Genomic DNA, 26,386 nt, shown 5'->3' with positions numbered 1-26,386 from the left:
AGTGGGAAGGACGCAGGGCTCGCGAAAATAATTTCTTTTACAATCGAAAGAGGAGGGAAAGACATTTTAGGTTGAAGGAAATGTTTGAGTATATGATATTGATATATTTACAGCAATGCAGTCATAAAATGTAATCTTGAATGTCTTTACAGAGAAAGGGGCCCATCACGAAAAAGTGCCTTGGGACTGTGTAAGTCATAATGGGATGGAGAGGGTCCTGTTGGAGAGACAGGTAGGGGGCTAACTGGGGTGGGGGGCAGGTTGTGTGGATTTAGGGGCTTATGCAGAAGGCAGAGGTGCATAACCTGTCCCGTGATGCAGTTTCAGAGATTGCCCAGGCTTGCTGGAGGAGGCAGGGGACCTGGGGTCCCCATGGGGCTGGGTAGGACACAGCCTGGCTCTCTGTGTGCCTCAGAAGTTTGGGGGGCAGATTCTGTGCACTGGGGACAACACTAGGGAAGGCAGGCATTTTTAGAGATCAGGTATATGGGACAGGTGTACTTGGGGTGTGTGGTGTAAGAGTTTCACGTATTCCACAGTATACAGAGATGCACAAGAGTGCAGGAGTGTGTGTGTGTGTGCGTGCGCGCGCGAGCGTGCATGTGGGGTGGGGAGGGAGTAGAAGCAGTGTGAGTGGATGCCCATGGGAGGGGGTGTCCGGCATGAATGTGCAGTTGTATGCAGATGTGTATGGATCTCTTAGCGCCTTTCCAGTCTCCAGCAGCTGAGAACCATGATGCTCCATTGAGTCCTGTGCCTCCGAGAAGGCCCTGGAGAGGCTCCCCTTCCCGCGCTGGCAGCTCCTAAGTCCTATCTGGCCTGCAAAGTCATCCAAGTTGTCCCCGACGCCCACGGCATTTCTGCATCCCACCCCCAATTCTGCTCTCCGCCTTTCTTCGGGGGGAGGGGGAGCTTCTCCGAATCCCAGTCCCTGGCCGCGCCTGGCCTTCACACAGGGCGGCCCCAATCAATGCTGCTGTCCCCTTCCACGGCCCCGCGGCGGGGCTAACGCGACCCAGGACGCGCAGTGCCAGTGCGCCACCCTGTGGTCGGTTCTGGGCACTACAGTCCCCCCAAGTCCCGCCGAGCCTGGGGGAGGGGTTTCGTTCGTAGACGCCTCCTCCTGGCAGACCCGTGTGCGGGGGGCTCTGTGCCCCTTTGCAAAGTCAGACTCCGCGGACAGGCTGCCAGGGGCTCCCGGGGCTTCGGGGGCCGCAGATGGCGGAGGCAGAGGGCCCCGGTCCCCGCCGAGGGGCAGGAGGCCCGCAGGTCTGAGCCGCTCCGGGGAGGCCGCGGCGTGGGAAAGGTGGGGGCGGGGGCCGGGCGAGGGGAGCGCTATCTGTCTGTCTATCTCCGCGTCCCCCCAGCGCCTATCGCGCGCCGCTCCGAGCCCGTGGCGGGGCGAGTTGCCACCCGCTCTGGATGCCCTCTGTTCTGTTGCCAAAAGGGCGCCTAGAAAGCCCGAGGCGCTGGGGGCAGCGAGGGCACTGGCCCGGCCGGCTCCCCTCCCAGGATAGGAGCGGGGGAGGCAGGCAGGACCTGTTTTGGAGACCCCAGCTCCCCACAGAAAAGGGAGGGCGTGTGGCAAGCCCCTTCTCAGGGGCTCATTCATTCATTCATTCATTCACAACCGAGGCAAGGAGGCCCAGGTGATCCAGAGATGGCAGGAGCCAGCCAGTCTGCCTTCCTCGTGAGGTCCTCACAGAAGCGTCGGTCCTTTCTCTCCTTGCCCCCACCCCAACTCCTGAGTTCAGTAAGTGAGCAGTGAGTGAGTCTGGAATCCTGAAAGAGTGGTGGTGCTGGTGGGATTATATTAGCATAGTTTCTGTGTTCCATTCTGCTCTGAAAGTCTGAAAGAAATGGACAAAACAGTGCGCTAAAGACTTAAGTTAGTGATTCAACAATTGTTGGGTAAAGTGAGATTAGCATCTGGTCCTCCATTGCACCGTGTGCTCCAAGACGCCAGGGACTGCTTCTGGCAGTTCACTACTACCTTCCAGATACCTAGAGCAGGTCCTGACACACAAAACCTCAGTGCTCAATAGATGTTTGTTGAATGAATAACTGAGATTCTCTAGTACTGGAGAGAGACTGAATCATCTTGGCTAAGGGTGCTTGCAGAGTTAGAAAAAGGGGAGGCATGGAGCAGGCACTGGCATCAAGCTACCTCACTCCAGGGTAGGAGCAGTAGAACCTTCCCAGATAGGGCCATGTGTGGTCTCAGAGGGGCCTGTCAGGCCAGCACAACTGGAGCCACCAGCCCTTAGACAGGCACTTGCAAGCTCAGGGTGGCAAGGTTGCTGGAGGATGTAGTGGGATCAGTGCCACCTACTGACCCTCATCTGGGCCAACAAGATGAGCAGGTGTCCGCCAGGCCAGAGTCCTGCCCCTGTGGAAGGATGATGCAGGCAGGGCAGTCTGTTAGGGGCCTCTGGGAGGCTGGTGGAGGGAGGAGCAGTGCTGGCTGATGCCCAAGTCAGAGTCCAATGTCCTTCTCCCTGGGCATGAGAAAAGGTACTGTTGAAGCAAGCTGTTTCCTGAGCCCAAGCATCATGCTCTCTGGGCATGGCCACAGCACCTGGGCTCACAGAGTGCCCGCTCCAAGGGGGGGAGCTTAGCGGGCCAGCCCTGTTCTCTCCTTTGCCTGGGGAGCTGACGCCATCTAGTGGCCAATGTTAGGAGGCCAGCGTGCAGCTCCCCTGGGGAGACCCTGGAAGTGAGCTCCATGCAAAGCTCCTGCCATCACCCTCAGAAGGAATATTCTCTTCACCGATTTTAGGAGCCCTATCAGCACGAAATATTCCCTTTTCATCATCACCTTGCCTTATCCTGCAGCTGCCACCTCTCCCTCCTCCCACCCATCCTTGTACAGCCCTTAGGTTTCTCATTTGTAAATTAAAAAAAAAAAAAGGATTATTATTTGTGTGGCTCGGTCAGTTAAACGTCCAACTCTTGATTTTTGCTCAGGTCATGATCCTGGGGTCGTGGGATTGGACCCCATGTTGGGCTCCTTACTCAGTGGGGAGTCTGTTTACCCCTCTTCCTCTCCTTCTGCCCCTTCCCCTGCTCCTGCACACACACACACTCTCTCTCTCTCTCTCAAATAAACAAATCTTTAAAAAAAAAAAAAAAAGCAGATTGCTAGATGGCCTCTGAGGTCCCTTCAAACTCTGATTCTAAATTCTTTGATTCTTGTCACTCAAAGGAGAACTTTCCTCTACCTTCTCACCAAATCCCTTGGAGATACACTCCAGACCTCTAACACTTGGCAAACTTGATGTCTTCTGGAGTCATTCATCCATCCAATAAGTTCCTCCTGAGCCTCTACTCTACTTGCTGCTGGGGATGGAATGATGAACAAGACAGACACAATGCCCCCTCCATGGAGCCCAAGGTCCAGCAGGGGAAGTGGACACATAAGCAGCTAGTTTTACTACCATGTGACATGTACTAGGACAGATGTAGCACACACTGCCGCGACATAGAGGCAGGAAGATATCTGAACTCACACCTGAAGGATGTGTGAGACTCAGCCAGGAAAAGCAGGGATAAGAGGAAGGAGGGAGTTCTGGAAAAAGTCTTTGCAAAGGCTCATGGGACTGCCTGGGGCATAGCATTGGGGGAGGGTTGGTTAAAGGTAAAGCTGGACTGGAGCCAGAGACCCAGAACACAGAACCCTTAGAACCCCAGAGCAGAAGAATGGGCTTTATCTAGAGGCAACAGGGAACCACTGCAAGACTTTAATCGGGGGAGAGACGTGGTAGGGTTTTGGTTCTAGAAGGGTTCCTCTGGCTGCTGTGTGGGGATGAATCAGAAGGAACAAGATTAGAGGCTGGGGGAACTGCCAGGAGGCCACTGAAAAAGTCCAAGCAAGAGGGTAATTGGGTCCAGGGTAAGGAGGAGGCAGTGAGGGTGGAGAGAAGCAGATGGGTTTGAGAGACAGTGAGGAGGTGGAGCACTAGTGCTTGGGAATGGACTGGATGTGAGTGACCAGGAGAGGGGACAGTGGGGAATAGCCCCCACTTCTGACTTGGACACTAAGTGGAAAGTTGGGACCATTCTCTGAGATAAAGAGAGAGAGAGAGAGAGAGAGAGAGAATACCAAGGAGAGGGGCTGCTTGATGAAGAAGAGGATGCTTCCTTCTTTGTTTTGCTTTTTTATTTTTATTTTTTTAAGATTTTATTTATTCATGATAGAGAGAGAGAGAAGGGCAGAGACACAGGCAGAGGGAGAAGCAGGCTCCATGCAGGGATCCCAATGTGGGACTCGATCCCTGGTCTCCAGGATCGCGTCCTGGGCCAAAGGCAGGTGCTAAACCACTGCGCCACCCAGGGATCCCCTTTGTTTTGCTTTTTAAAACTTTTCTGCAGAAAAGTGCACAAATCAGAGCATTTGGGTGACTCGGTCTATTAAGCATCTGCCTTTGGCTCAGGTCATAGGATCGAGCCCCGTTTTGGGCTCCCTGCTCAGTGGGGAGTCTGCTTCTCCCTCTCCCTCTGCCCTTCCTTCCCACTTGTGCTCATTCTTTCTCTCAAATAAATAAAATCTTTTTTTAAAAAAAGTACACATATCAGGATGCCTGAGTGGCTCAGGGGTTGGACATCTGCCTTAGGCTCAGGGCATGATCCTGGAGTCCTGGGATCGAGTTCCACATCGGGCTCCCTGCACAGAGTCTGCTTCTCCCTCTGGCTGTGTCTCTGCCTCTCTCATGAATAAATAAAATCTTTAAAAATAAATAAATAAAATAAAATATATTTTTAAAAAGTGCACATATCATAAACAACGGATTTATGCATACCAAATACAGCCCTGTAACTAGTACCCAGGGTGAGAAGCAACAGTTCCAGCACTCAGAAGCCCTCGCATGCTCCCTTCCAGTGACTACTCTCCAAGAGTAAAGCTACAGCTTCTAGTACTAGAGGTCAGTTTTGCATATTTTTGACTTTTAAATAAATGGAGGTACACAGTATATATTCTTTTATGTCTGACTTATTTTGTTCAATATTATGTTTGTGTGGATTTGATATTATTGGATGTATTTATACATCATTTATTTTCATAATTGTATGCAGGTTTGTATCACATGAATATACCACCATCTATTTATCTGTTCTACTGTTGATGGGCATTTGGGTAGTTTCCAGTTTGGGGTTATCATGAGTATCGCTATATGCATTCTTGTATATGTGTTTTGGTGCACATATGTGTGTGCTGCTATTGGGTACCTAGGAGTGGACTCGTGGGCCATAGGATGTATGTTTGGCTTTAGAAGACACTACCAGGGCCCCTGTGTGGCTCAGTTGGTTGGGTGTCCAACTCTTGATTTCAGCTCGGGTCATGATCTCAGGGTTCAAGGTTGAGCCCCACCTCGGGCTTTGTGCTCAGTGTGGAGTCTGCTTGAGATTCTTTCTCTCCCTCTCCTCTGTCCTTCCCCTGACTTGCTCTCTCTCTCTCTCTCTCTCTCTCTCTCTCGTTCTCTCTTTCTCAAATAAATAAATAAATAAGCAGAGAGAGAGAGAGAGACAGAGACAGAGACAGAGACAGAGAGAGAGAAGCAGACTGATGCTGGGCTCCATCCCAGGACCTGGAGATCATGACCTTAGCCAAAGACAGATGCTTAACCAACTGAACCACCAGGCACTCCATAAATAAAATCTAAAAGGAGGAGGAGGAGGAGGAGGAGGAGGAGGAGGAGGAGGGGGAGGAGAAACTGCCAAATCATTCTTCCAAGTGGTTAGGCGCTTAGCTCAGTTCTGACCATGTTGAGTTTGAACATCTTTGCTGGAGCTGTCCAGCAGGCAGTTAGCTCCATGGGTCTGAAAAATCAGTAAAGAGGTTGGGATTGGAGATGCAAATAGGATTGGGAGCATCTTGTGGTAAGTGAAGCGACAGGCATGGATGAGATGGTTCTGGAAGGAAGGGAGAGAAGAAAGTCAAGGAGGGTTCTAGGACAGCACCTGTGAGAGAGTGGCCAGATTGGTGTGCAAGGCAGTGCAGAGGGAAGTTGCCCTGAGTGTATGTGTATGTGGGAGCAGGGATTGGTGTTGAGAGAGTGTTTCGAGGAGGCAGGTATGGTCAACAACAAGGTCAAATCCTGCTGTGGATGTGCAGTTCAGGCAGGATAAGACCTGAGATGTGCCCTTTGGATGACATTTCAAGGGGGCAGTCAGTGATATCAGGAAGAATGGGTTCAATGGAGGGGAAGCAGGAAGGCTGTTTATAGCTGATTGAGGGGTGAGTAGGAGGGGAGGAAGTGGAGGGAGCAAGTGCAGGCAACTCTGTCGTAAAGCTTGGTTATGAAAGGCAGGAGGGAGTGGAAAGTGCGGTAGCTGGAGGGTATTTGGCATATTGGGAAGGGTGTGTGTGTGTGTGTGTGTGTGTGTGTGTGTGTTTTAAATGGAAGCAAGCTTGTTTAGATGTCAATTATAGCAGCCAGTAGAGGGCGGTTAATCAAGAGATCCATCCCTGAGTTGGTGGGAGGGAAGGATCTGGAGCCCCACCCAAGGGGTTAGCCTCACAACAGATTCTCCCTCCCATTGAGTCAAGAGGGAAGATGCAATGATAAGGGCTGGCTTTCATGGAACACTCACTGTGTGACAGGCACTGTTCAAAACAGTCTACACCAGAGTTCATTTACTGCCCCACCACTCTCTGAAGTGGGCACTCCCTTTCCACCTTTCAACAGAGGGGGAAACTAAGTGAGTGGCACATTCAAGATTTGAACCCAGGCAGTCTGACTTTTAACCTCTATGGGGTGGAGCTACACTTGCAGGTTTGGAGTCAGAAGTAAATTTTGAAAAAATTCTTTTAAGTAATCTCTACACCTAATATGGGGCTCAAACTCACAACTCTGAGATCAAGAGTTAGATGCTCTACCCACTGAGCCAGTCAGGTGCTCCTCCAAAGCTAATTTGATAGCATTTGGTACAGGACACAAGGGTGTTTGCTATGTCATTCTCTGTGCTTTTCTGGATATTTGAAACATTTCAGAGTAAAGAGAATGGTTCAAGATATTTTGGGGTTCCTGTATGGGTGTGTATGCAAGGTAATTGTGAAGTTAACAGCTGAGGAGAGGGGAAGTGGTGGGACCAGAGGCTTAAAGGTCCAGAAAGGTGAGCAAGTCTGAAGCGTAGCTTTTGCCATGAGGACCAGGAAAAGGACTGATCAGGGACAAAAAACTTTGGGTTGTCAGAGCTCTCTCTGTGGTGGGAGACTCTGAGGTTGTAGTGACCCAGAGTGCATGATGGGGGCCATCCTAGGGGGTACACTGCTCTCCAGTGGGACTGTAGTTGGCTGTGAGCAGACAGGTGGGCTGACCAGGATGGAGGTTTGTTGGACAGGCAAGAGTGAAGCATACATTAAAAAAGTGGTTGCCCAAGTGGTTTCTAGGGGAGTCTGAGTTGAGCAAAGAAGGAAGTGAAGAGTGGGGTGGTGGGCAGGGAAGTGGAAGAAAGGTCCTGGTTGGAGGTCCCCACGTGAGCAGAGGGAGGCAGCAAGGGCATCATGGAGGGAGCACTCTTGGGTGCTCTCAGATAGCAGGAGACTGGAGTTTGTTCAAACTGCAGAAAACAAAAGAAGAGAAAATCTTGGATGAAGCCAGAGGGGAAAATACAACCTTATTTATAAAAGAACAAATATGTGAATTATTGGAGCACCTGGCTGGCTTAGTCTGTAGAGCATGCAACTCTTGAGATCATGAGTTCAAGCCTTATGTTGGTGTTGAGCTTACTTAAAAAAATAAATGAGATAAAAAATAAAGTTAAAAAATCTATTTATATACAAATTATGTTGGATGTGTCAGAAACCATGTGAGCAAGAAGAGAGTAGATTGACATCTTTAGTGTTGAAAGAAAAAAAAAAAACATAGAATTCTGTATTGAGGGGCACCTGGTTGGCTCCGTTGAGTCAGTGTCTACCTTTGGCTCAGGTCATGATCGCAGGGCCCTGGGCTCAAGTCCTGTGTTGGGCTCCCTGCTCAGCAGGGAGTCTGCTTCTCCCTCTCCCTCTGCTCCTCCCCTCACTTGTGCTTTCTTGCTCACATGCTCACTCTCTCAAATAAATAAATACAATAAAAAAAAAGAATTTGTATCTAGTGAAAATATCCTTCAAAAGTGAGCATAAAAAATATTTTCTCAGTCAAACAAAAGCTGAGGGAATTTGTTGCCAGTAGATCTGCTTTGGAAGAAGTGTTAAAATAAGTTCTTCAGAAAGAAAGAAAAGGGTAAAAGCAAAAAACTCAGTTCTGTGTAAAGAAACGAAGAGGATTAGGGGAGGAACAAATGAAGATAAAATAAAATATTTTATTTTTCTTATTCTTTAAGAGAAACATGTTTGTATAATAAAAGCAATAATGTATTGGGTAATTATAGCTTATGGATAAGTGAAGTGAATTACTGCAAAGTTATAAGGGGTAAGAGGGAGAAATACAGAATATTCTGTTATAAGGTACCTATACTGGCTATGAAGCAGAATAGTATCATTTGAAAATGGACCTAGATCAGGTTAACTGTATATCATAAACTCTAGGGCAACAACTATAAAGATTTTTAAAATAAGTATAGTGGGTATTTTAAAAAGCAGATAGGGATCCCTGGGTGGCGCAGCGGTTTAGCGCCTGCCTTTGGCCCAGGGCGCGATCCTGGAGACCTGGGATCAAATCCCACGTCGGGCTCCCGGTGCATGGAGCCTGCTTCTCCCTCTGCCTGTATCTCTGCCTCTTTCTCTCTGTATAATAAATAAATAAATAAAAAGACTGTTTCTGTTAAAAAAATAAAATAAAATAAAATAAAAAGCAGATAAAATGGAATAATATAGAATGCTCAACTAAAGCCAGAAAAGGAAAAGAGGGGACAGATTTCAAAAAGAAGGAAACAGAGGACAAGTGCAATAAATAGAAAACAGCCACCAATATAGTAGACATTAATCCAACTCTATCAATAATCATTTAAATGTGAATAATATAAGTACATCCATGAAAAGATAGATTGACAGGGTGGATAAACTAAACAAAACAAAACCCAATTATGTGTTTTCTATAAGAAACCTTCCTTAAATATAAAGATACAATTGATTAAATATAAAGGAATCAAGAAAGATATACATACTAAGACTAATCAAAAAAGACTGGAGTAGTTATATTAGTTTCAGACAAAGCAAACTTCAGAAGGAAGAAAATAACCAGGGATAAAAAGGGGCATTATATAATGATAAAGGGATTAATTTTCCAAGAAGACATAACAATCTTTGATGTATATGCACCTAACAGGAGTGTCAAAATATATGAGGCAAAAAAAAATAATTGAACTACAAGGAGAAAAAGACAAATTGCTATTATAGTTGGAGACTTCAACACACCTTTATTGATTGAGTTTGAATTACCAATGGGGTTGAAGGAGGCCAATGTGGTTGGAGAGTGAGCAAGAGTGCCAGAAGATGAAGACAGAGAGGTGATGTGACAGGGATGGAGGGATTATATATATAGGGCCTCACAGATGTTGTAAGGACTTTGAATTTTACTGTAAGTGAAATGCGGTGCCACTGCAGAATTATGAGCTGAGGAGTGACATAGTCTGACTTTTTTTTTTATATAAGATTTTGTTTATTTGAGAGGCAGAGAGCACAAGCAAGGGGAGGGGCAGAGAGAGAAGGACATGCAGACTCCCTGCTGAGCAGGGAACTCAATACAATGTGGGGCTCCATCCCAGGACCCTGGGATCATCACCTGAGCCAAAGACAGATACTTAATCACTGAGTCACCCAAGAATCCCCTTTTTTTTTTTTAATTTGAACGTGTCTCAGTGTGGATCTTTTCAAATTTTTCCTACTCTGAATATGTTGAGATTCTTGGATGTGTAGATTTATGTCTTTCATCAAATTTGGGCCATTTTTGGCCATCTTTTCTTAAAAAAAAAAAAGATTTTATTTATTTGTTAGAGAGAGTGAGAGAGATCACAAAGGGAGAGGAAGTTGAAGAAGCAGACTCATTAAGGAGGGAGTCCAGTGTGGGGCTCAGTCCCAGGACCCTGAGACCATGACCTGAGGCAAAGGCAGACGCTTAACTGACTGAGCCACCTGGGTGCTGTGGCAATTGTTTCTTCAAATATTCTTTCTGTCCCCCTTCTCCATCTAAGCCTTCCATAATGTATATGCTGGTATACTTGATGGTGTCCCACAGTTCTCTTAGGGTCTGCACTTTTTTTTTTCATCTTTTTTTCTTTCTGTCCATCAGGCTGGATGATTTCAATGGACTTTCTTTCCATCACTGACTCTTCTCTTTGTTCAAATCTACTGCTGAATCCCTCTAGGGAATTTTTCATTTCAGATATTGTACTTTTAAGTTGCAGAATTTCTACTTAGTTTCATTTTATAATTTCTATCTCTTCATTGATATTCTCCATTAATTCAGACATTGTTCTTTCAGTTTCCTTTCATTATTTGTTCATGCTTTTCTTTAGCTCTTTGGGCATATTTTATTTTGTTTTATTTTATTTTGGGGGGCATATTTTAGAAATAGTAAAGTCTTTGTCTAGTAAGTCCAATATCTTTGTTTGTTTATGTTTTTGTTTTTTAGTAAGTCCAATGCCTATGCTTTCTTTCTGTTAGTTTCTTTTCCTGTGAATGGGCTATATTTTCTGTTTCGTTTTAGGCCTTGTCATTTTGTTGTTAAAACTAGGTATTTTGAATTTTGTAATGTGGTACCTTTGGAAATCAGATTTTTCTTTCTATCTAGGATTTGTTGTTGTCATTTGCTATGGGAAACAGTCATCCATTTGGTGACTTTATCAAACTATTTTTGCAAGGACTATATTCCTTGTCATGTGTGCTCAGTGAAGCTTCTGTGCTGATATTTTAGCAAATACCATTCAGTCTATAAACTTTTTTTTTGAGATTTTATTTATTTATTCATGAGAGACACACAGAGAGACACAGAGAGAGGCAGAGACACAGGCAGAGGGAGAAGCAAGCTCCATATAGGAAGCCCAATGTGGGACTTGACCCAGGGACTCCAGGATCACACCCTGAGCTGAAGGCAGGCACTTAACCACTGAGCCACCCAGGCTTCCCAAGTCTATAAACTTCTTTTTTTTTTTTTAAAGATTTTATTTATTTATTCATGAGAGACACAGAGAGAGAGGCAGAGACACAGACAGAGGGAGAAGCAGGCTCCATGCACCGGGAGCCCGACGTGGGATTTGATCCCTGGTCTCCAGGATCGCACTCTGGGCCAAAGGCAAGTGCCAAACCACTGTGCCACCCAGGGATCCCCGCAAGTCTATAAACTTCTTACCAAAAAATAGAAAATATATTGCCTGTGAAATGTCCTGCACATCCTGTGCACAATGCTGCTAAAAGGGGGAATAATGTACTTACTTGCGATACTGAGGCTTTCATAGCAAACATTTTTAGTCATGCTTCAGTTTCCTCAAAATGTGCAGAAGTGCTTACTGAGATCACTGACCTTATACACATGGAAAGAGATTCTCCTAAGACATCTGCCTACAAGGTGACTATCAGTATTGCTATCCATGGCAGAGATGTTAGCATGTTGATCTGTAAAGTCATTTTTAAGGGGTAAAAGAAGAAGAATCCCCTTCTCTAATTTGGAAGCATATGAAAGATAAAAAGAAAGAAAGAAGGGGGGCCCCAGGGGGCTCAGTGGGTTAAGTGTCTGACTTCAGTTCAGATCATGATCTCAGGGTCCCAGGATCAGGCCTGTGGTAGGTGCCATGCTCAGTGGGGTGTCCACTTCTCCCTCTCCCTCTGCCTCTTGCCCTGCTCTCTCTCTCTCTTATATAAATAAATAAAATCTTTTTTAAAAATAAAGAAAAAGGGCATCCCCAGTGGCCCAGTGGTTTAGCACCACCTTCAGCCTGGGGTGTAATCCTGGAGACCCGGGATTGAATCCCATATCAGGCTCCCTGCATGGTGCCTGCTTCTCCCTCTGCCTGTGTCTCTGCCTCTCTCTCTCTCTCTGTCATGAATAAATAAATAAAATCTTAAAAAAATAAATAAAAATGAAGAAAGGTATCACAGTAAAATGGAAATATATGTGCTATTTCTCCAAAACTGTTTGATGATCTTTGGAGCCTATGGAAGGATGAACTGACTGCATTTGAGTTGTTCAATATCATGTGTAGGTTGTGACAAAAACTTATACAGGAAAAAAAGATTCATATTTAGGAAAAAAGACTGCTTCAGAACTAAAAAAAAAAAAAAAAGGTTACCACAAAAAGGCAGCCAGGTTAAATAAGACATTGTTAATTTTAAATTAAATTAAAATTTTAAAATATTTTATTTATTTATGCATAAGAGACATGCAGAGGCAGAGACAGAGAGGCAGAGGGAGAAGCAAGCTTCCTGTGTGGACTCCAATGCGAGACTCGATTCCAGGACCCCGGGATCACAACCTGAGACTCGATTCCAGGACCCCTGGATCACAACCTGAGCCAAAGGCAGATGATCAACCATTGAGCCACCCAGGTGTCCTTCTTAATTTTTTAAATAAGAACTGTAACTTATACTTATTTGAAATCTGCATTAGTCTGGGTTCTCCAGAGAACAGAACCAACATGATATCTATCATCTATCTATCTATCTATCTATCTATCTATCTATCTATCTATCACCTATCTTTTTTTTTTTAATTTTTATTTATTTATTCAGAGAGAGAGAGAGAGAGAGAGAGAGAGGCAGAGACACAGGCAGAGGGAGAAGCAGGCATCATACAGAGAGCCTGACATGGGACTCAATCCAGAGTCTCCAGGATCATGCCCTGGGCTGCAGGCGGCACTAAACCGCTGCGCCACCAGGGCTGCCCTCACCTATCTATCTATCATCTATCATCTGACTGTTTTAGGGAATTGGCTTATGTGGTTATAGAGGTTGGAATCTCAAGATCTGCAGTTAGCATGCTGAAGACAGACCCATGAGAGCTGATAGTATAGTTCTAGCCTGAGTTCCAAGACCTGAGTTCCAAGACCTGAGTTCCAAGGCCTGAGTTCCAAGGCCTGAGTTCCAGTGCCTGATGATATGTTTCAGTGTGAAGGCAGGCAAAGACTGGTGCCCCAACGTGAAGACACCAGAAGATACGGTGTTTTCTCCCTTATTCAGCCTGTTATTCTATGTATCTTCAAGAGATTGTATGCGGGGGCGGGGTGTGTGTGTGTGTGTGTGTGTGTGTGGAGTCTCCCCACCTCTCGTCTCCCACAAACTACCACAATGGTGAAGGTAATCTGCTTTACTCAGTCTATTTTTTTTTAATTTTTATTTATTTATGATAGTCACACAGAGAGAGAGAGAGAGAGACACAGGCAGAGGGAGAAGCAGGCTCCACGCACCGGGAGCCTGATGTGGGATTCGATCCCGGCTCTCCAGGATCACGCCCTGGGCCAAAGGCAGGCGCTAAACCGCTGCACCACCCAGGGATCCCTACTCAGTCTATTGATTCAAATGTTACTCTCATTCGGAAACACTCTCATGGACACACTAGAATGGTGTTTATTTTTTTAAATATTCTTTATTTATTCATGAGAGGCACAGAGAGAGGCAGAGACACAGGCAGAGGGAGAAGCAGGCTCCATGCAGGAAGCCCGATGGTGGACTCCATCCAGGGTCTCCAGGATCACGCCCTGGGCTGAAGGTGGCCCTAAACCGCTGACCCACCTGGGCTGCCCTAGAATGATGTTTAACCGAACACCTGGGTACTCCATGACCTAATTCAGCTGACATAAAACTGATCATCACAGAATCCAACTTGGATTTCACAAGCCAGATCACCTCTCTGTGTTTTCTTTTTAAGATTTATTTATTTATTTGAGAGAGTGAGCGAGATAGAGCATGTATTTGAGTTCACAAGAAGAAGGCAGGGACAGAGGGAAAGAATCTCAAGCAGACTTCCTACTGAGCATGGAGCCCCATGCAGGGCTTGATCTCAAGACCCTGAGATCATGACCTGAGCCCAAATCAAGAGTCAGATGATTAACTAACTGAGCCACCCAGGTGCCCCCAGATCACCACTGTGTTTTAAAACCATTTTCCCCAAGAAAGAAGTCAACTTTTTGATGACATTCGAGTATTTAAAAATGATGTTTTAGACATGGCTAGTCTATACGATAAATTCATAGACACAAAGGACCAATTTGATAAGCAACTGGTCTACTAAAACAAGTCCATAGATACAAAGTAGATGGACATTTTTGAGGAGCTGTAATGGATTCCCACAAATCTACAAACCTGCTCTACAAGTTAGTAAAATCCTAAGTATTCCATGCTCACATGTTTTTGTCAAGGGCAGAGTTAGTTGGACGTTACCACACTGGACAGACACAAAGAATCAGTATGATGTGGGCTTGTCAGTGCAGAGCTGTGGATCCTGGTAGATTTTACATTTGACTGTGTGAAGTTCCAGCACTACATAAGGGAGATGGAGGCTGTCCTAAATAAAGGCTGCAGGCAGTTCAGAGAAGTATTATTAAAATAAAACACTGAGAGACACATTACCCTACTATGTCATGGGTCAGATAAAAATATATCATTGTATTATTATTATTATTATTATTACTAAATCTAAGCAATATCTGCTTAATTTTTCCTATTATATATATATTTTAAGATTTTATTTATCCATTTGAGAGAGAGAGAGCACGTGCATGATCAGGGGGAGAGGAAGAGGAAGGAGAAGCAGACTCCACAATGAGCCAGAAGCCTGACGTGGGGCTTGATCCCAGGACCCCTAGATCATGACCTGAGCCAAAGACAAACACTTAACCTATCTGGTCCACCCAGGCGCCCCTGTCCTATTATATTTTTGATCCCCCTTTTTAAAATCTTACAACATGGGCAGCCCAGGTGGCTCAGCGGTTTAACGCTGCCTTCAGCCCAGGGCCTGATCCTGGAGACCCGGATCAAGTCCCACATCAGGCTCCCTGCATAGAGCCTGCTGCTCCCTCTGCCTGTGTCTCTGCCTCTCTTTCTCTCTGTGTGTCTCATGAATAAATAAATAAAATCTTTAAAAAAAATTAAATCGTGGGGATCCCTGGGTGGCGCAGCAGTTTAGCGCCTGCCTTTGGCCCAGGGCGCGATCCTGGAGACCCAGGATCAAATCCCATGTCGGGCTCCTGGAGCATGGAGCCTGCTTCTCTCTCTGCCTATGTCTCTGCCTCTCTCTCTCTCTGTGTGTGACTATCATAAATAAATTTTTAAAAATTAAAAAAAAATTAAATCTTACAACATATGTTGTAAGAATACATAACTGGGGTGTCTGTGTGGCTCAGTTGGAAGGGTGTGCAACTCTTGATCTTGAGGTCATGAGTTGGAGCCCTACACTGGGCATAGAGATTACTTAAATAAATAAATGAATAAACTTAAAAAAATTAAAATTACTTAACTTATTATTTTTAAAAACATTTTAATTTCTTTATTAGAAAGAGCGTGCACATGTGAGTGGGGGAGGGTGGCAGAGGCAGAGGGGGAAGCAGACTTCCTGCTGAGCAGGGACCCCAATGTGGAGCTCAATCCCAGGATCCTAAGATCATGACCTGAGTGATGGCAGATGCCTAACCACTGAGCCACCCAGGCATGCCCTAAAAAAAATTTTTTTTTAAATACGGTCATATATATGGTCCGCAGAATTGAAATGTTCAGCAGAGTTCTAAAGAGTTCAAATAAATTTTCCTACATCAGACAAAAAGAGGTGTCCTAAAAATATTGTTATATTTTTCTCACAGTTATTATTTATGTATTTATTTTTAAATAATTTTATTTATTCATGACAGACACAGAGAGAGAGGCAGAGACACAGGCAGGGAGAGAAGCAGGCTCCATGCAGGGAGCCCAGTGTGGGACTCGATCCCGGGACCCCAGGATCACGCCCTGGGCGGAAGGCAGATGCTCAACCACTGAGCCACCCAGGTGTCCCTCTCACAGATATTTAACTGGTCCTATTATCATTCAGCACTGATTGTCTTTTTTAACTAGTCCTATTGTTTTATCTAAATAACAGCATTTATGGAGCAGAAAAGAAAATAATAAGGGAATAACATAATTTCAAATAAATATTTTCATACTTTTATGTTAAAGTCATAAAACATGCCATAGATGATATATTATCAAGGTTTCTTTTCTTTTTTTTTTTTTTTTTTTTTTCTGGTATGATGGCTGTGTCCCTCTAAAAAGATTGGCCCTCTGAAAAGCTAGTCACCGTGGCTGAGGGACTTCACTGCCTTCTGGAAGCCCAGAGCTTCACAGATCTCAAAGGATGTCACCAGGTCTCCCTGTCTCGCCATCGGCTTTCCCTAACAATCCTCGCCAGGAAAGCGCTTCTGCAGACACAGTCTGGGGTTGAGTCTCAGTGGCTGCCCTTAGCTCACACGCCTGTCCCTGAACCACTTACTGTGTCCAAAGGAAGTGGTGGAGCCTGGGTTATCAGCTCTCCCCAGAGAGAGAGGGAGGCTGGAGGGAGCCAGCTGCCTCCAAGACAACACGAGGGAGAAGTGGGAAAGGGAAACCCGGGCCTCTTCCCAGAAGAGGGGATAGATGCTGTGCAGGCGAAAGCAACCTTAGCCATCCATTACTCTGTCGGTGGCCAGCCCGAGTGCTCTCTGCGAAGCTGTTTCGGGCCAGCTCCCCGGGGCCAGACAAACATGCATCCGTTTTATCACTTACCGTATATTGTACTGAGATGGTCTGTCGCTGTGTCTCTCTTACTGATTGGACAGTGAGTTTCTCGGGGACAGGGGCCACGTCTGATTCCTGCTCTGTCCCCTGCACCTTGTACTCAGCCAAGCACATAACGGATGCCCTGGGATCCTCCGTTCATTGTTCCTTGCACAACCTCTTCTGCTCCTATGGCTTCCAACGACAGCTCCCGTGCAGGTCTTCCGTCTGAGTCTGGAGCCAAGTATCCTACTGTCCCCTGGACGCTCTGACTTGGATGTCACCCACAGGCCACTCAAACTATGTTGGAAATTGAGTCTCCCATCTTCATCCCTAAACACTAAACATTCTCCTCCTCCCTTGCTCCCTTTCTCAGCGCCCATCGGTCATTCAGTTTATTTTGCTCTCATCTGCCCTAATCAGTCTACTCCCAAGTGGTTTTTGATCCTGCCTCCCAGACAACTCTTGATGCTTGATGCTCCCTTTCTCCTCATCCCACTGCCCGGCCTCAGCACCCCTCCCCTGATGGTACAGTAGGCATCCTGCACCAGGCTTCCCTCAGCCTGTCCCTCGGTACTTCTCATCACTTGCCACCTTCGCCTTCCAGCCACACCAGCAGCACCTGCAGGCTCTGACCTGCTGCTCTGTGCAGGCTCCATGGCTCTGCCAAGGGCCTTTCTTGGTGTCTGCCCTCCTTCTTCAGATGGCTAACTCCTTCTTGTCCTGGGAGACCAGCTTATCTTCAAGGAGAAGCCCTCTATGAGGACTCAGTGCCCAGCTGAGAGCCCTGTGCTTTGCTTTTCCCTGCCTATCACCCTATCACCCTCATTCATCCAGTCCTTTTTTCTTTCTTTCTTTCTTTCTTTCTTTCTTTCTTTCTTTCTTTCTTTCTTTCTTTCTCCTTTTTCTTTCTTTCTTTCTTTCTTTCTTTCTTTCTTTCTTTCTTTCTTCTTTTTCTCTTTCTTTCTCTCTCTCTCTCTCTTTCTTTTTTTTCCTTTTTAAAGATTTTATTTATTTATTCATGAGAGACACACAGAGACAGGCAGAGACATAGGCAGAGGGAGAAGCAGGCTCCATGCAGGGAGCCCGATGTGGGACTCAATCCTGGGTCCCCACGATCAGGCCCTGGGCTGAAGGTGGCTCTAAACCACTGAGCCACCAGGCTGCCCTGATAAGGTCTATTTTTAATCATTGTAACAAACCTGGTCGATACTGCATATTCGAACGATGAGACTGTGGGATCTGTGGAAGCACTCAAGATTAGAAGAAAGCACTATTTTAGTGAGAGACACCAACTTCAGAGGGATAGGTTTTTAAGATCTTATTGATGTATCTAGTCATATATTTTTTAAAGATTTTATTTATTTATTCATGAGAGACACAGAGAGAGAGGCAGAGACATAAGCAGAGGGAGAAGCAGGCTCCATGCAGGGAGCCCGATGGGGGACTCGATCCTGGGACTCCGGGATCACACCCTGAACAGAAGGCAGATGTTCAACCACTGAGCCACTCAGGGGTCCCCGTTCAGTCCTCTTTTCAGGGGCATATTTCTGTGGCCACTGTTGTACTTGACAGCAATTTGAGTTCCTGTGGTAAAGCCTCTGGTTCGACAGGTGGTCTCTTTACATACTGGCTTCTCCCTGTAGACTGTGAGTACCAAGGGAGCAGGTGCCATGTACCTTATCTCTGTGACTCTAGCCAGACTTTGTCCCGGTACTGCCAAACAGTAGGTGCTTATCAGTTGTTCAATGAGTGAATCAGCAGAGCAGCTACCACAGAGGCTGGCAAACTTTGGAAATGGAGAGTATTTTAGCCTTTGTAGGCAGTGTGTTCTCCATTACAACAAAAAAGCAGCCGGCACACAATACACAAATAACACTGTATTTGCAAAATCAGGTGGCCCTTTCTCACCAATCCGGGTGAAGGGAGGGGAGCCCTCTGATTCTTTCTCTGCCTTGAGGACAAGAAGGAAACATGGAAAACATGGTCAGACCATAGATAGGATTTTCTAAGGAGCAAAGGTTAGGGAGGAATCTCGTTCCTTGGAGGTTTCGTATGTATGTATGTATGTATGTATTTATTTATTTATTTATTTTAAAGATTTTATTTATTCAATTGAGAGAGACATAGTGAGAGAGGGTGTGAGCAGTGGGGAGAGGGAGAAGCAGGCTCCCCACTGAGCAGGGAGCCAGCAGGAAGCCAACACGGACCTCAATCCCGGAACCCTGGGATCATGACCTGAGCTGAAGGCAGACGCCTAACCGACTGAGTCACCCAGGAGCTCCTCCCTGGAGATTTAAAAAATTAGAGAAAACTGCTCCAGTGTGCTGAAAAACAAAGCGGTGTGGGCTGGAGGCAGGAGGAGGTGCGAGGAAGTTGTTATAATCCAGGGTTCTGCGCTTGGCCAGAGGCGCGACGCCCCATCGCGGGCTGCAGTTAGCGCAACCGCCGCCAGGTGGCAGGCCTGCCCATTTCTCAACGCTGCGGACTCTGGCCCCTGGGAACTCCAGCCGAGGCCAGAGAGGTTTATCGAGCCATCATTTATTCATTCATTTGTATTTGTATTCCCCAAGCACTTTGGGCTCCTCAAATATGCCAGCAGGCATTGTGCTAAGTGTGGGGAGGAAGCGAGTGGCCAAGACTAAGTCTGTGTTTTAGGCACCTGGCCTACCTCTTCCCTACCCAGCAGTGGGACAAATGCCCAGACAACGGTGGTGTTTAGGTGTCTGTGGGGCAGACCTGCTGCCTGGGTCTGTTCCCACTGAAGCCTCGTGGTGTGGTGCCCCTTGCCCTCCGTTCTCATTCAGCGAGAGCCAATGGGCAGCGGGCCCTGAGCAAGGTTTGGATTGCCTCCCGCCCAAACCTCAGGTCACCCACAGTGGGTCTCAGGTGCAGCCACACACTGGTCCCTGGGGCTGAGGCTTTCTCCATCTCTGTTCCTCTTCCAACCAGGCCCAACCTCAAACCACCATTTCCTCCCCTCCTGCGTTCCTCCTCCTCCTTTCCTTTGCTCTGTTCTGGCAGCTTTTCTCAGAAACGTCCATCCAGAGAGCAGGAAGTGGGCAGGCCCAAGTTCTGGGGGTATTGGGGTCTCTGTGCCTGGCTGGCTTCCTCAACTTTTGCTCTTACTCCCCCGCGCAGCACTCCCCCATCCCCTGGGTTCCCAGTGCCAGTGTTCACCACCAATGCCCATCTCCTATGTGCTGGAAGCATCCATGTCTTGGCTATTTACTCCATCTCCCTGGGGTATAGTATCAGGAGGGAAGGGACCCCTTGTTCACTGTCAAAGCTCCAGGACCTGCACAATACCTGACACGTGCCGGTTTCAACCAATGTGGGCTGAGTCACCTGGCGGAGGTATGTGAATGCAGCTTTGCAAAAGTGTTGAGGTCTTCTGAGGGAGCCCCATGGATCCACAGAAAGGCAGGGTGGGCTGGGGTCAGCTTGGAGGCTGAGTATGCACCTGAGAGTAACTGCCCTGAATTGAATCGGAGGACCCCCTGCACCTGCTTCAGGAACATGAGGCTTCTTCTGCACTGGGACTCCAGACCCAGCAGGGATGGGGGAGCACCTACTGGAGTTACTTTTTGAACAGGGCCCCCAGATGGCTTCCTCAGCCATCATCCATGGAGCCCCATCCTCTAGAAGAGTGCCAGCCACTGCCCTGTCTTATTTCCTTCTCTCCCCTCCTCCTGCCCCAGCTTCCCTGGCGACTGGGAACCCCCTCCCTCAGCCCAGGCCCCGTGCCTTCTGACTCACTGCGCAGCTCAGCTGGAAAGCATCTGGCCATGCCCATGGCCCTGGCATCTGGCCTATTGTCCCTGCATGAGAGCCACCCTTTCTTCAGACCTTCCACAAAGTGCCTCCAGTAGGATTATGTCCATTGAAAACTTCTCCACCCTGTCCCCAAGAAGAAAATCCCCTCTGATAAGTGGGGGTGGCAAAGCACCCCACACCCAGTACCCTGTGCCAGGTGGAGTGGGAGTCCCAATCTTATCAGCTCATCACATTCCAAACATTCCTTGTGGGCGGGGGAGGGGTGGCCAGAAGAGGAGAATGCTGCTTGACTCCAATATGCCAGATCCCCCTATGCTCCTGTCGTCTCCCCCCCTTCCCCCCCCCCCCCCCCCCAGTGCTCAGGTGCCTCTTAGCCCCTTGCACCTTGGTCTCTGTGTCTAGCTCTCCATCTTCTGGTCTGTTCTGTTCTTCCTTTCCCTTCATTTTCTCTTCCCTGTCATCTCAGGAATTTGCAGCAGAAAGCAGGGAGACCAGGCTGGGGTTCTCTGCAGGGCCTTTGTTCCTGTTCTAGGCAATCAAGAACTCAGGGTTTGATCTGGCCCCAGCTTGGCACCACTTCCCTGTGGGTCTTGGGTCCAGGACTTGCCCTCTCTGACCATGGGCTCATCCTACCCCTTGAGTGGTTCTGGGATCTGAGTCTTTGATCTCTAAGGCCTTTTCAGAGTGATAGTTCAGGTCTGTCCTGGAGAGAGTTCCCCAAAGCGTCCTCCCAAACCGCACAGGACCAGAAGCGAAGGTTAGCTCTTCCACCTGCATCCCACCTCCACCCAACCCAGGTCCCCTCCCTCTCTTTCTGCCTCTCAGCTTCTTTACACAGCATCCATGGGTATGGGTCCAGTACTCAGACAAAGTTATTCTATTCCGAAAACCACTTACACACACATCCTCTACCTTCTGGCCGCCTCACAACTTCTGACCAGAGTGGTGGTTGAAGCGGGGGCTGGAATCCAGCAACTGAGTTCCAATTCTGGGTCTGCCACCAACTTACTGTGTGATCTGAGGTTAGTCACTACCCTACTCTGGGCTTTGGTTACCTGAGAAATGATGAGAGTAGACTGGTCATCTCATGTTCGAGAGTAGACTGGTCATCTCATGTTCCACAGCCAAAGGGAAACCCCCAGAGACCTAGACTAGACTGAAGTTTAGGTGGACATGAAGGGGAGTCATCATGGAGGTGTCACCCTTTTGGAGACAGCCTCTTCTTCCTCTTCTTCTTCTTCTTCTTTTAGACTATTTATTTATTTAATTCATGAGAGACACAGAGAAAGGCAGAGACAGGCAGAAGGAGAAGCAGGCTCCCTGCAGGGAGCCTGATGCGGGACTCGATCCCAGGACGCTGGGATCACACCCTGAGCCAAAGGCAGACGATCAACCACTGAGCCACCCAGGTGCCCTGGCTCCTTTTTTTTTGTTTGTTTTTTGTTTTAAAGATTTTATTTATTTATTCATGAGAGACACAGAGAGAGAGAGAGAGACAAAGACACAGGCAGAGGGACAAGCAAGTTCCATGCAGGGAGCCTGACGTAGGACTCGATCCTGGGTCTCCAGGATCACACCCTGGGCTGAAGGCAGCGCTAAACCGCTGAGCCACCTGGGGTGCCCCTTTTTGTTTTTTGAGTGTGAAGCAGACTACTCCCAGGGGCTCCCCTCCCACACAGTGTTCCCTACCCCAAGCCCTTAGACCATTCACTTATCTGAAAGTGTCCAAAAGAGCAGTACTATGAAGAATATCTCCAAATATGCACAGCCAAAATCAAGCATAATGGTGAAATATTGAAAGCTTTTCCTTTTCTTTTTAAGATTTTATTTATTTATTCATGAAAGACACAGAGAGAGGCAGAGACACAGGCAGAGGGAGAAGCAGACTCCTTGAAGGGAGCCCCATTTGGGACTCCATCCTGGGACTCCAGGACCATACCCTGAGCCGAACTGAGCCACCCAGGCACCCCTGAAAGCTTTTCTACTGAGATTGGAAACCAAACAAGGATCTCACTATCCCCACTTCTGTCTAGCAATATGCTTAGAAATCCCAGACAGGGCAATATGTCAAGAGAAAGAAGTTATGAGAATTGTAAAGGAAAAAATAAAACTGCCAATATTTATTTTTATTTTTTTTTAAGATTTTATTTATTTATTCATGAAAGACACAGGGAGAGAGAGAGAGAGGGAGAAGCAGGCTCCATACAGGGAGGCTGACATGGGACTCGATCCCGGGTCTCCAAGATCCGGCCCTAGGCTGAAGGTGGCGCTAAACCGCTGAGCCACCAAAGCTGCCCAAAACTGCCAATATTTACATGACATAATGGCACACAGAGAAAATCAAAAAAGCATACAAACCGATAGAATAAATAAGTGAATTTAGCAAGGTCACTGGATACAAGTTCAGTATAATCAAATGTTTTTCAATATACTACCCAGTGCACAATCTGAGAAAAGAATTCAAAAGGCAACATCATTTATGCATCATAAAAATCAAAATTTTATTGAGAAATAAATCTAATCAGAAAAGTAAAATATCACTCAATACACAGAAAGCCATAAAACATCACTGAGAAATACTATAAAATATCTACATTAACAGAGGGGTATACCGTGTTCATGGATTGGAAGACTCAATATTGTAAAAGTATTAATTCTCCACAAATTAATCTATAGATTCTATGCAATCCCAATAAGACCCTAGCAGAAATGTGTGTTTGTACCAAAAAGTTGATTCTAAAATTTATAGAGTAATGCAAAAGAAGAAGAATAGCCAAGACATTTTTTTTTTGTTTTTTGTTTTTGTTTTTGTTTTTGTTTTTTTTAGAGAGGGGAGGGGAAGGGGCAGAGGGAAATAAAGAATCTTAAGCAGGCTCCATGCCCAGTGTGGAGCCTGACATGGGGCTCAATCTCACAACCCTGAGATCATGACCTGAGCCGGAATCAAAAGTTGGATGCTTAACCAACTGAGCCATCCAGGTGCGCCAAGACACTCTTGAAGAAGAGAAAAGTTGGGGAACTAGCACCAGATATTAAGACAGTGTGGTATTAGTGCAAGGATAGACCAGTAAAACAAAATAGGGAGCCCTGAAACACATCCACACAAAAACAGCCACTTGATTTTTGACACAGATTTTGCTTCTTTGCTATACAGAGAAAAGTATGATCTTCTTGATAAATGGTGCTGGGCTTATTGAATACTCAGATGGAAAAAAGCTATCTTGATCCCTCTTCACATCAGACACAGAAAAAAATTTCAGATAGAATAGAGATCTAAATACAAAAACGTAAAACAACAGAAGAAAACATTAAAATAGCTTCATAAGTTTGAAATTGGCCAAGTTTTCTTTTCTTTAAAAGATTGTTTATTTGAGGAAGAGAGAGCTCGAGAGAGAGTATAAGCAAGGTGGGGGGACAGAGGGAGAAGGAGGCTCCCCACTGAGCAGGGAGCCTGATGTGCATTCATGACCTGAGCTGAAGGCAGATGCTTAACCAACTGAGCCACTCAGGTGCCTGCAAAGTTTTCTTAAATAGGACACAAAAATCACTAACCATAATGGAAAACCTTGATAAATTATTCTCCATTAAAATGAAGAACTTCTGTTTATCAAAAGTCACCATTAAGAAAGAGAAAAGGAGGGCAGCCCAGGTGGCTCAGCGGTTTAGGGCCGCCTTCAGCCCAGGGCCTGATCCTGGAGACCCGGGATTGAGTCCCATGTCGGGCTCCCTGCATGGAGCCTGCTTCTCCCTCTGCCTGTGTCTCTGCCTCTCTCTCTCCCTCTCTGTGTCTTGAATGAATAAATAAATAAATAAAAACCTTAAAAAAAAAAAAAAAAGAAAGAGAAAAGGAAAGCTACAGAGTTGGGGAAGATATTTGGAACACATAGGGATTATATCCAGAATATACAAAGATCTCTTACAGATCAGTAGAAGATGGACAACTCAGTAGAAAATGAGTGAGAGACTTGAACAGGCACTTCACAAATGAGGCTTTCAAATGGCCTGTGAACATAAGGGAAGGTGCTTGCCATCATGTCAGTAGGAAAATGCAAAAGTCACAATGAGCAAAATGAAAAGACCAATGAGATATGGCATGGATATGAAGTATATAGCACTTTCATACCTGGCTGAGGGAATGTAAGTTGGCAAAACCACTTTGGAAAACTTTATGACAGCATCAATTAAAGCTGAACAGGGGATCCCTGGGTGGCTCAGCGGTTTAGTGCCTGCCTTTGGCCCAGGGCGAGATCCTGGAGTCCCGGGATCGAGTCCCACTTCGGGCTCCCAGCATGGAGCCTGCTTCTCCCTCTGCCTGTGTCTCTGCTTCTCTCTCTCTCTCTATCATGAATAAATAAATAAATAAATATTTAAAAAAAATTAAAGCTGAACATATTCAGCCCCTGTGGTCTAGCATTTCCACCTCTGGGCATGGGTCCAACATGAAAAGCATACATTTTGTTCCAAAAGGTACGCACAATTGCCAGCAGCCTTGAACTAAAACACCCAGATGTCCATCAGTAATAGACTAGGTCAATAACAGGTGGTCTATTTATATGGCGGCACACTACACAATGCAAAGGAACAAAATACACCTGTAAGGAACAATGCAGATGAATCTTGGGCATTGTGGGTGGGAGGAGACAGAGACAGACAAAGCAGAGGACAGAGAACCAACAAGAGCACAAGATGATAGGCAATCAGAGTGAGATGGATGATGGCCATGGGAGGAGAGGCAGCCAGGTGCTTGGAGACCAGTGGTGTCTGGTAGTCAGAGGTGGGTAGAAACATAAGCCACTGCCCCCCTCCTTCACCCCCATCCCTGGTGAATGACACCCTCCCTCACTGCTCAGTGAGCAGTACTTAGGGAGGAATTAAAGAGGGAGGGCCTGACCTAATGCAGAGCCAAGAGCCTGCAGGTGAGGGGCAGAGAGGACACAGAGAGGTTGGAAATCGGCAGAAGTCAGAGGGAGAGGGGCTGAGGTTTAAAACCCCAGCATGGATTTTCACATGAGAGGGGAAGACTGAATCTGGAAATCCTAGAGAGCTCATAAAACTGGGTGACTGACCACGGGTTTTCAGGAGAGTGAGCAGGGGAGATTCAATGTGGTGTAGGGCCATCCACTCTGCGAATTCCCCCCAAGCCCTTTCCTGCACTGGTGCAGGGCTGTAGAAGGTCAGCCCCTCTCAGCTGGACATGACACAGACATATGCAGAATGTTAGTGGCCAAAGGCCAAGATGGCTGGAGGAGACCACAGAGATTCACCTCAGTGATCCAGAGGCTTGAAGGAAAGACTCCCTCCCTACCCTCAACCCACCCCCCAAGTCTTTGGATGGAAAGACTCTGACCCCTAAAGAGCCAAGGAGAGTCAGCAAGTCTTGGGGAGCTGGGAACAAGGGACCTGCTGCTTGCAAGTCAGGGGCTAGTCTGGGGAAGCTGAGGCTAAGGGACACAGGTTTCTGCTCCCCCGAGGGTCAGTGGAGGAGGAGGACAATGGTCTCATTTGTCTCTCATAGTTTGGAGATCCCAATCCTCTGCAGCCTTTGCTTATGCTGCTTCCCTATGGGTCTGGTTTCTCCAGAGGCACATGGTCCAAGACCTTGCCTCCAAGGAGCCATCAAGAGCATGACCCCAGAAGAGCAGCAGGAAAACCATGGGAAGCAATGTCTCAGTATCTTTACTGCACAAATGAAGCTTCATCACAGGCCTCAAGTGCACAGCTGGGAAGCAATGGGGATAGGGGTCCGTGGGGGTGGGGGGCTGTAGAGAAGAGGCAGAACCTTGGGTGAGTTGGCAAGAAGACAGGGAGCATGCTGTGCTCCTATGGTTGGGGAGGCTCCAGTTTGGTGTGGGGGTGAAGGGGCAGCTGGGGAGGACATAGCCCCCAAGAGGGATAAGACCCTCCTCATCAAGTCTCATCTCCAAAAGTCACCTCCAGCAAGCCTTCCCAGATGCC

General features: G+C 46.8%; 1 protein-coding gene across 1 annotated transcript in view; it reads left to right on the top strand.

Annotated features, from left to right (window-relative positions):
• PDK2 (pyruvate dehydrogenase kinase 2) overlaps positions 1–26,386 on the top strand; it is a 116,281-nt gene that overhangs the window by 23,623 nt on the left and 66,272 nt on the right. The gene's annotated exons all lie outside the window — the stretch shown is intronic.

The sequence above is a fragment of the Canis aureus genome, chromosome 16, assembly GCF_053574225.1.
Source record: "Canis aureus isolate CA01 chromosome 16, VMU_Caureus_v.1.0, whole genome shotgun sequence".
NCBI lineage: Eukaryota > Metazoa > Chordata > Mammalia > Carnivora > Canidae > Canis > Canis aureus.
This window is presented reverse-complemented; position numbering and strand designations above follow the sequence as displayed.